This window comes from Triticum aestivum, chromosome 2A, assembly GCF_018294505.1.
Source record: "Triticum aestivum cultivar Chinese Spring chromosome 2A, IWGSC CS RefSeq v2.1, whole genome shotgun sequence".
NCBI classification, from domain to species: Eukaryota; Viridiplantae; Streptophyta; class Magnoliopsida; order Poales; family Poaceae; genus Triticum; species Triticum aestivum.
The window spans coordinates 579,419,693-579,429,689 of record NC_057797.1 but is presented as its reverse complement, the minus strand read 5'-3'; positions in this window follow the sequence as shown (position 1 = coordinate 579,429,689).

Here is a 9,997-nt window from a genome sequence, read left to right as displayed (position 1 = left end):
AGCAGGCCGGTAAGCTAAACGCTGAACACAAGGGGGGAGACACCAAGCGAAGACGAGGACGAGCCTCGCTAGCAAAGAATTCGAGGACAGAAAAAATTCCCACCAGAGGTTAAAACAGTCAACATGATCCATGTGACGAAGAGGAGAAGCAAACATGCACTCTGAGACACACGCGCCATAGAGCCCGTCACCCCTAGGTTCAACCCCTGGTTGGCCTGCCCGATCACTTTTGATCGTGGGGATCACGCGATAAACATCCGGCACGAAGGATTGGCTGCCTTGGTGTTAGACCCAATAATAAATGGATACCATCTCACACGAGTCCTCATGGACGGCGGCAGTGGTCTTAATATGATATATCAGGACAGAGTCCGCAAAATGGGGATAGACCGTCAAAAATAAGCCACCATACTACTACCTTCAAGGGAGTAATACCAGGCCTAGATGCCCGCTGCACGGGCTCTCTATTACTAGAGGTTGTATTCGGTTCTTCCGACATCTTCAGAAGTGAAAGGTTAACTTTCTACATCGCTCCATTCTCAAGTGGCTATCAGGCACTACTCAGGAGAGCAGCTTTCGCTCGTTTTAATGCAATACCGCATTACGCTTCTCTCAAGCTTAAGATGCTCGGTCCACATGGAACCATCACAGTTAGCGGAAACACAGAGCGTTCTCTATGCGCGGAAGAATGTGCGGCGGCTTTAGCCGCCGAGCACTAGAGGGCCTCACCAACCAGAAAAAATGATAGGTCGTCAAGACCACGAACACGGTTAGACGAGTCCGGTGCACCACTACATATACATGAGACTGGTTTGATGATCAAACCCTCCTAGACGGTACCAGGGCTTCCCGCGTGTAATCAGGGCTAGTCCGAATCAACTTGACTTATCTTGAATTTTAATGGTTTATTGATAATAACCAATTTTCTAGCACGACAACTTTCACCTAAGTTCTTCTCTTTTTTACAGATGACAATCGTGCTACACCCATCCAGGACACGGCACAACGGAGACATAGGCGCAGACGTGCAGCAGGGACCCGCTCAAAGGTTTCTTTTTAGATTAAGTCCTTGTGTAAACCTTTTTTACTATCTCTTGTTGTTCACATCCTTCGGATACTCAATACAACCGAGAAGGATGCTGACGTATTGGCATGTGGCCACGTCAGGATATTGCATGTACCTGAACACCCGGGGTTTATTATTAAGGGCCTCGTTCAGCCTGGCATATGTTTTAAAGATCGAATACCTTAGGGAGTGTTCGGCGTTGGGAGTTTGGCCTTATATACATCAGCTCCGAATCATGTCTTTGGTCAAATGTTGGGTTTGCCCGGTTCCCACGTTTTGGTACCTTACGTTCCGCTATATCGGCTAAGGTAGCACTGGGAGAACTACTACGATTGTGCACTGGTTCATCCAGATGAGCACCTCAGTAGAGAAAGCCAAAAACTGACTGTCATGATAAAGTGCGAGACTGGTCAGCCACTCGATGACTCAACGGAATCTTCGGGATTCCTCTGCATTAACGAAGGGCCGTTTCTCGGTCATGTACGTACGCGCCCCATATTCGGATGAGCGCAGAAGTACGAGGGCTATATAGTAGCCCCACCGTCAAACTCCTATGGCTAATTGAAAGTGTTAAAGCAATATAGTCTGATTGCCTCGTTCGCTACGCTACCACCTCCTTAATGGACCAAGATGTTGGATCAAGTGTGGATACACATTTTTTGCGAACACCCCCGCATTGTATGTGTGCGGGCGGAAGCCGACGACTGCAAACTTTCAGATTATATACATATCTACATAAACGGCCGCACATGAGGCATCATAATACTTTCAGGCAAAAGTATAAATATAGCCTTGATAGCTCAATAAAACATTGTTTTTACAATGGGAGTACATGTCACTAGAACATAATATTCTTCTAGCACTGAGCCTCTATCGAACGAGTGCCTTCAAGAACTTCTTCAAACGAAGAGGTCCACGTTTGCAAGGCGGGACCTGGCGAACTAGCATGACCTGCATCACTGTGACCAGGTTGACGCCTCTCTCAATAAGCTCGGATGCGACTTTGCAATATCAGCACATCCTTTACTGGACCCCAGTTTAACCCCTCGCTGATCCATGACATCAGTTGTGGGGGGGGGGGGGCGAGCGAAAGGCAAGGGCGGCTACCCACTTGGCACTCCGGGGAGCTGTGATATAAAACCACTCCCACTACCACAAATTGGACACCTCTGGGAAGGAACCCTCTGGCCATGGAGCATCAACGCTTTTGCTTATTACGGCACCTTCGCACTTTGTGTGCCGCCCCTCGATCATCTTCGGCTTCACATTGAATGTCTTGAGCCACAGGCCGAAGTGAGGGGTAATGCAAAGGAAGGCCTCACATACGATGATAAACGACAAGATATGAAGGAGGGAATCCGGGGCCAGATCATGGAAATCCAACCCATAATAGAACATGAGCCCCCTAACAAAGGGGTCCAGAGCAAGGCCTAGTCCTCGGAGGAAGTGAGAGATGAACATAACACTCTCGTTGGGTTCGGGAGTGGGGATGACCTGCCCTCGGGCGGGAAGCCTGTGCGAGATTTCGGCGGTCAGATATATGGCCGCTCTCAGCTCCTTGATGTCCTCCTTTGTGACAAAGGAAGGCATCCACCGACCTTGGAGGTTGGATCCGGACATGGTTGAAGGTCCGAAGCGCTTGACCTGAGCCTGGGGTGTTTGAACTCGAGGTGGCGGGAGGATTCAATTGAGCGCGAGAGGAAAAAGGGACAGGTCTTGGCCTCTTTATAAAAAGGGTGAATGTCGAGCGTCCTACTCGTGGCCATTTTGGACTCACCTAAAATCGAGGAGTCATACCAACGGGCATGAGTGGGTTACCCATGTCCGTATTGATGAGAATCCCGTAATAAGGGGGACACGTTCTCTGCTTTGACAAGACATGTCAAGAAAACCGCCTCGCGATATGTGCGGTGCTGGTTGAGAAAAACGGTTCGAATAATGACCGGGCCATGATGTAATGTCGTGCTATCAAAACGCGTCAGCAGATTAGATTTGTGGAAATATTATTCTCTCTACGGTGGTAGGTGGAAATTATTTTACAGGGCCGGACACTATCCTTTGGTTCAAAATCTTCCATGGAGTATTCGGAGGGGGAACCCGCCTTGCAATGCCGAAGACAATACTGCGCGCCGGACTCATCGTCATTGAAGCCTGGTTCAGGGGCTACTGAGGGAGTCCTGGATTAGGGGGTCTCCGGACAGCCGGACTATATCCTTTGGCCGGATTGTTGGGCTATGAAGATACAAGATTGAAGACTTCGTCCCGCGTCCGGATGGGACTCTCCTTGGCGTGGAAGGCAAGCTAGGCAATACGGATATGTAGATCTCCTCCCTTGTAACCGACTCTGTGTAACCCTAGCCCCCTCCGATGTCTATATAAACCGGAGGGTTTAGTCCATAGGATGACATACAATCATACCATAGGCTAGCTTCTAGGGTTTAGCCCCTACAATCGCGTGGTAGATCAACTCTTGTAATACTCATATCATCAAGAACAATCAAGCAGGACATAGGGTATTACCTCCATCAAGAGGGCCCGAACCTAGGTAAATATCGTGTCCCCTGCCTCCTGTTACCATCCGCCTTAGACGCACAGTTCGGGACCCCCTACCTGAGATCCGCTAGTTTTGACACCGACACTGGCTCTTTCAGTCCCTGTCTTCCCCTCTCATGTTTCTGTGGTAGCATTTGGGTTGTAATCCTAACTTGGTCCAGCTGGTGCTGTGTCCCCCTACCTGCCTAGCTTATGTGGCGAACTTGTCTCTAGCTAGTACTCAGTCTGTTCTAGTAGTAGTTGCATAACTACCCGTTTTACACTGAGATGTTCTCAGATAATGGTTCTCTATGGTTGGATTTCTTTAATGAAATCGGAGGAAACCCCACTCTTTCAATATATATAAAAAAAGCAGTGCCACTAGTGGTGCCAAAACATTGCCTCAAATTAATAGTGCCCCTAGATTAAGGTGCAAAATAATAACATCAATGCTTTATCTTGGCAGTGCCAAAACAGTAGCACAAGAGCAGACTCAACATGCAGGATCTTTGGTAAATGGTCAGACCAAAAAGGAACATACCTCGTGATGGGAACCATGTCTGCAGTCAACACCATCGTAGAAGGGATGACACCAGTCACCAACATGGATGATTCAATTCATGGGACCTTTTGGTGCAGTTCACCTAAAATGAAGCAATGTCCCATGAGCTAGCAGCTTCTTCTTCATTTTTTTAAGAAAAGGGCTCCAGTCCCCGTTCCATTTCCATCAGAAAACGAAACTCACAGAGCTTCTTCTTCATTAGTTGCAATAAAATTGAGCAACATCAAGGTTGGTTGTGAAGCTCCTGGAATGTTCAACTATAATTTGGATATAATTTGTCCAGTTCAACTAAGTTCAAGCGTGAAATGTATGTCTCTGTTTGCACAAAAAAGGTGGAAAGGAGGGTGACAAACAAGTGATGAAACATACATCAAATGAAAAGAAGCATGTTCCTTATGTGAATGCCAATCCTACAAGGACAGTAGAAATTTCTAAAGCAACATCATTGCTAGATATTAGTGTGGGCATTAAGATTAACTATGACAACTGTTAAATACGAAATTACTTTAATGGTGCCATTGCTTCATTTTACCAGCAACATTGGTTTAACGTGTCCTTACTTTTAGCAGTGCAGCTGCTATGTTTTACCAGTGGCATTACACAAGAGTGGCTCGGGGCAACAAACATCAGAACATGATATCTGGGTTGGTCCCATTTTTGTTCGGTATAGTCACCTTATACTGTGTGAGGCTAACAAATCTAGTGCTGGACTTACTCTGTTGACTTGTCCCCCAGTCCCCACTTTCTTTCCTTTTCAACCAATAGATCGGGTTTATATTGAGTTTGTACTACGTTTCCTTTTATTTCCAATTAGACCTAGAGACCAGTTGGATAGCCAGTCTCTGCTACTTTTCGCCCTCATTATTTTCTCTTTCGACCAAGTCCTAGGTTCAGGTAACAAATCTTCCCCCACCCCCACCCCCACCCCCACCCCCTTTCTTCCTTGTTTGAACCAAGTCGTACTAGATTCGAGTGCATGAACTAGTTTTACCACTTAACAGTAAAAATTTAGGTGGCTTTCGAACAACCGATCGATCCTATCTACGAGGGGGCCCGGGAAATAGTAAAAGATACAAATGCAGCGACGTTAGGAGCTCGGGAAGTAGAGCAAGTCTGGTTTTGAAGGAAGTTATACCTGAGTGTCGCCGGGATGTCGCTAGGTGGGTGGCAGGAGGCCGGATCTGCCCACACTATGGCAGCGAGGAAGAAGTGGTCGGAGGCCCTCCCTAGCCAGCGGTGCTTGGGAGAGAATGGCAAGGCACACTGATCGGGACGCGCCAGCAGTGGGTAAGAGCCGTCACCGAGGACAACCGCGTGATCATTGCACCTTCTCACCTTCCCCACCGGAGAGGATCCGGCTAGATCTGTGACCAACGGTGGGTAGAGAGAGAGTGTGTGTGTGGCCACCGGAGAGGACGAGATAGTGTGAAGAGAGCAACACTAGCAAGCAAGCGCGGAAGCTCCTGCCTATATAGTGGAGTACTTCTAGTTTTCTTTTGTCTACCGGAGCCGGCGTCACCTCGTCAATGACTGTCTTCATGCACGTGCCCTGGAGGCGCAGTTGTCCTCATTTTGATCTGAAGCACCGGATTATAACATGACAAGAAACCATAACCTCACTGCCCAAAGGAGACAACATGAATCCTGACAAACAAACTAGAAGAGTATCAAAGCTCAAATTAAAGATAAACTCATACAAATGGGGTCCATCGATAGATGCCCTAATTAACATAGCCGGCTTGACATAGATGGCAGACGAGTAGTCTTCGAGCATGCGGCCCCCCATGACTAGCGCCTTGGAGGAACTCAGTTGTTGTTGTTTAACCCTCGCAGTGATCCGAAGCACATGACACCTAATTTTGCGAGATTTCTCACCAGAACTACAGCCCTGTACAACACAGCCTGCACGATATGTAGACGATAGCCAATCCAGGCGTGTCTGCTGGAGTCTGGTCACATGAATGGACGAACTGATCTTCCGTGTCATGCAGGGATCGTTCAGGCACCAACGTATGTACAACACTTCTCTTGTACTATCGCTCGTCTCTCTCTTCTATTAACTCACCCGACTTGTGGGGCCGGGGAGTGTTCCTATGGTCGGTTCTCAGTTATGGTCCCACATGTGTGTGCAAACGCAATATGACATGCGTTCCATTCGGAGAGCGGCGTGCCAGACCGACTGACCGTCTGGGGTGCCATGCGAACGCAACAGGCATGTTGTATACTGTACTCCGTAAATGTGTACCGCCATTTTCTGGAGGCTTTGCTCCATGGCGCAATCCATGGATACACAATTAGTATACTGTACTATTTAAAAGTCGAGGGCGGGGCTTTTCCCATGCGGTAGGCGGGGCCGTTCCGCCTAGTCGGTTCAACAGAGACGCGATAAGATGAGGGAGTAGTGTCGTGGATTTTTCACAGGAGATGTCCTAGTAAAAAGGACTTAGTCGTGAGGCCAACACATCTATGTGGTAGCTTGAGAGGGGTTGAGCGGGATGAGAGATGCGAGGTTTTTACCGAGGTTCGGCCCCTCACGGTGGAGGTAAAAGCCTACATCCTGCTTCATTGATATTGATGATCATGATCACGGTTACAAGGGTGCTCTATCTCAAGAGCTATTGATTTGTCTGTCTAAACCTAACTTATGAAACTTGTGAAAACTTGTCCCTTGGGGAGCCCTGCCCCTCCTTATATATGTTGAAGGGGCGGCTTACATGACTGGTCTTATTAGGATTAGGATTACTATATTACAAGTGGAGTCCTAGTCTTGCTTCCTTTGTAGGAGAATTTTCCTTATGCCTTTCATCTTTGGCCGGCCCACCATAATACGAGCCGGCCTTCTATGAACCGCCTATTGGGCCACCGGGTCTTGTCGCTCCTCTGACCCGCCAGCTGGATCACCAATGAGTCACCTACCTCGGCCGGGTCATCAGTGAGTGGAGAGATCCTGACGGGTCACTTAGTGAGTCACCAAGTCAGGGCGGGTCACCAGTGAGTCACCAAGTCAGGGCAGGTCACTAGTGAGTCGCCAAGTCCGACCGGGTCACCAGTGAGTCGCCAAGTCCGTCCGGGTCATACATCCAATCGGGTCATACCATGGGATATATCCCCGACATTAGCCCCCAGTTTAGCTTGGATTTATCCATGGTAAACTATCCTACAAAACAAACACAAGAACAAATTTGACAGGTTGTGCTCCAGGTTAATAGTTCTTGTAAGCCGGTACCTGATCACCCTTAAGTCCTTGTCATTTCCTCCTTCTAGAAAGTCCGGGTCAATAGACCAGCTTCATAATAAATTTGCGGACATTGGTTTCTCACTGAAATATTGTGAAGAATAATTTATTGATTCAGCTCCCAATGCTTAAAAAATGTTGGTCTTGAAATACTCATCTGATTTTCAGCCGGCTTGAAGATGTAGGACTTGTTGGTTTATCATTGCAAAAAATTGCTGGGCTATAAAAACTGATGATTCTGGGTTATGACCGTTATACAGATTGGTTCATGATTGTTACTAACGCTGGGTCACACAATTAATCTTCCTGATCTGCTCAAAACTAAGATTTTGAAGATGTTCCTCCTTTATATGCATATTACCCGTAGCCCCCAAGTCTTAAGAGGAGAACATAGTGATAGCTTAAGACTTGCTTCAATATAAATGTTGCAACCTTGAAGAAATCCAGATTGTTCATCTCAGTCACTAGTCAAAACTAAATATTCCACATATGTAGCCCCCAAGTGTCGGGTTGTCATGCTTGCAGCAACCTAGTACATGTAATTGCCTTATGCTCATAAAAAATTCAACCAGTGTAGCCCCCAAGGCCCGGGTCATTATGCAATAATGAGCAGGGACTTTGTAGATATGATCATGTAGATTTGAGCAGCAACGTTTAGCCCCCAAGGGCCATCTTAGTAAGATAATACTGAGTTGGGACTTTATACATACTTCATTCAAAATAATATCATATGATGTAACCCTCACCATGGGGCTCGAACCCACGTCCATAAGGTTAAGAGCTTTGTACTCTACCAACTGAGTAGTGGACCTTTAAATATAATGGATTAAGACTTGTGTACCTTGAATTTTTGACATGAACAATTGGTAGCCCCCAAGGGCCGGCTCATTACAATGTGATGAGTCGGGTCTTCAATAAGGTGATCAAAAAAATGACTTTGAATTAGCCCCCAAGTGCCATGGTGCATGTTGGCAGTAACATGGGACTTGCATATTTGATGTAATCTCAACTTGAATAATGTAGCCCCCAAGTGCCGGGTCGTAAGCCTGATGCGACTCGAGACTATTCCTTCCATTGTAGAATAAATTATATCCATTGATTAAATAACAGGCATTGCACTGAAGAGACTTTGAAAACCTCAATCATAATATTGGTTATTGATAACCATAATAAAAATCCAGCCATGTTGGCTATTAAAGATTTGAATAATATAACCTGGTTTGAAAACCGATTCCTGCCATATAAACTGGTATATCCCTGCACATATGATACATGCTATGATGGTGTCATGATGATGCAATGTATGATGCAATATATGATGATGTATGTGTATGATGCAATATATGATGATGCATGTGTATGATGTTGTATGTGTATGATAACAGAATACTTCAATGAAACTAGCCGGAGCCACTGGATTGTTCGTGCGTTCTATGAGACTGACTCACAGTGTGCCCAATCGACATTTGAACCCTAGATAAAGTCTGGTCTTGCTCAAAGACTTATCAGGAGTGCGTGGGGCCAGAGTAACAACATACATCATGGGCCGATTTATCCAAGTTTCAAGGAAGGCGACTTATGAAGCCTGGATTCATCCCGACTATCTGTAAACCGTGCTCTCGCATGACAAGACACCGTTTGAACCTTAATCGAGCTCAGATCTTGGTCGAATATGCCATAAATACTGATCGTTAGGCGTTTGGCGGGTCAATCAGGATGACCTGATGGAGTTGAAGCAGCTGGTTACAGGTAGGATGACCCGGTCAGAGTTTGTTCTCTTTGGTCGAACACGCCTATGTTTGAACAAACTTGGTCAAGAGGGTAGTAACGCTATGTTCTCTTTGGTCGAATACGCCTATGTTTGAACATGAAGCAATCAAGTGACATGCTTACAAGTGTGGCGTTGAGCCGATCAAGAGGGTACCGACAGCTATGATTCGAATACAATCAGGAAGCCCCAAGTGACCATAAGTTTTGGCATTGTGCCGATCAAGAGGGTACCGACAGCTATGATTCGAATACGATCAGGAAGCCCCCAAGTGACCATAAGTTTTGGCATTGCGCCGATCAAGAGGATACCGACAACTATGTTCTCTTTGGTGAATACACCTATGTTTGAACAGGAAGCCCCCAAGTTACCATAATAAGATGAGCCCATAAGGCAGGATACCCATGTTTGAACCGCGCATCATGGCAGCAAGTTCTCTTTGGCAACCTTAATTTTTCTTGAGCCAGATTTTAAACCGGATATTGAGAGCTTAAAAGCTTTATGGTCGAGAGATATCTCTTGAGCTGGATTTTAAACCGGAACCTTGATTTTGAGCCAGAAATTTATTGACAGCCTTTAAATTTTCACCAATATGACGGTAACATCTGGGACCGGGTTATCTTTCCTCCAATGACCCGGGGTCTTGAATCTCACAATATTTGTGAAGTCATGTCATCGTAGCCCCTGAGTCTTAAGACTACGCAAGGAGCTGGCTTGAGACTCTCCATGCTTGACCATGATATGACCAATGCATTGCTGGAATATGTTGAATCTCAGTGGGTTATAATTAACCCTATCCATTGACCCGTCTGGTGTAGGCAAGGGCCATAGCTC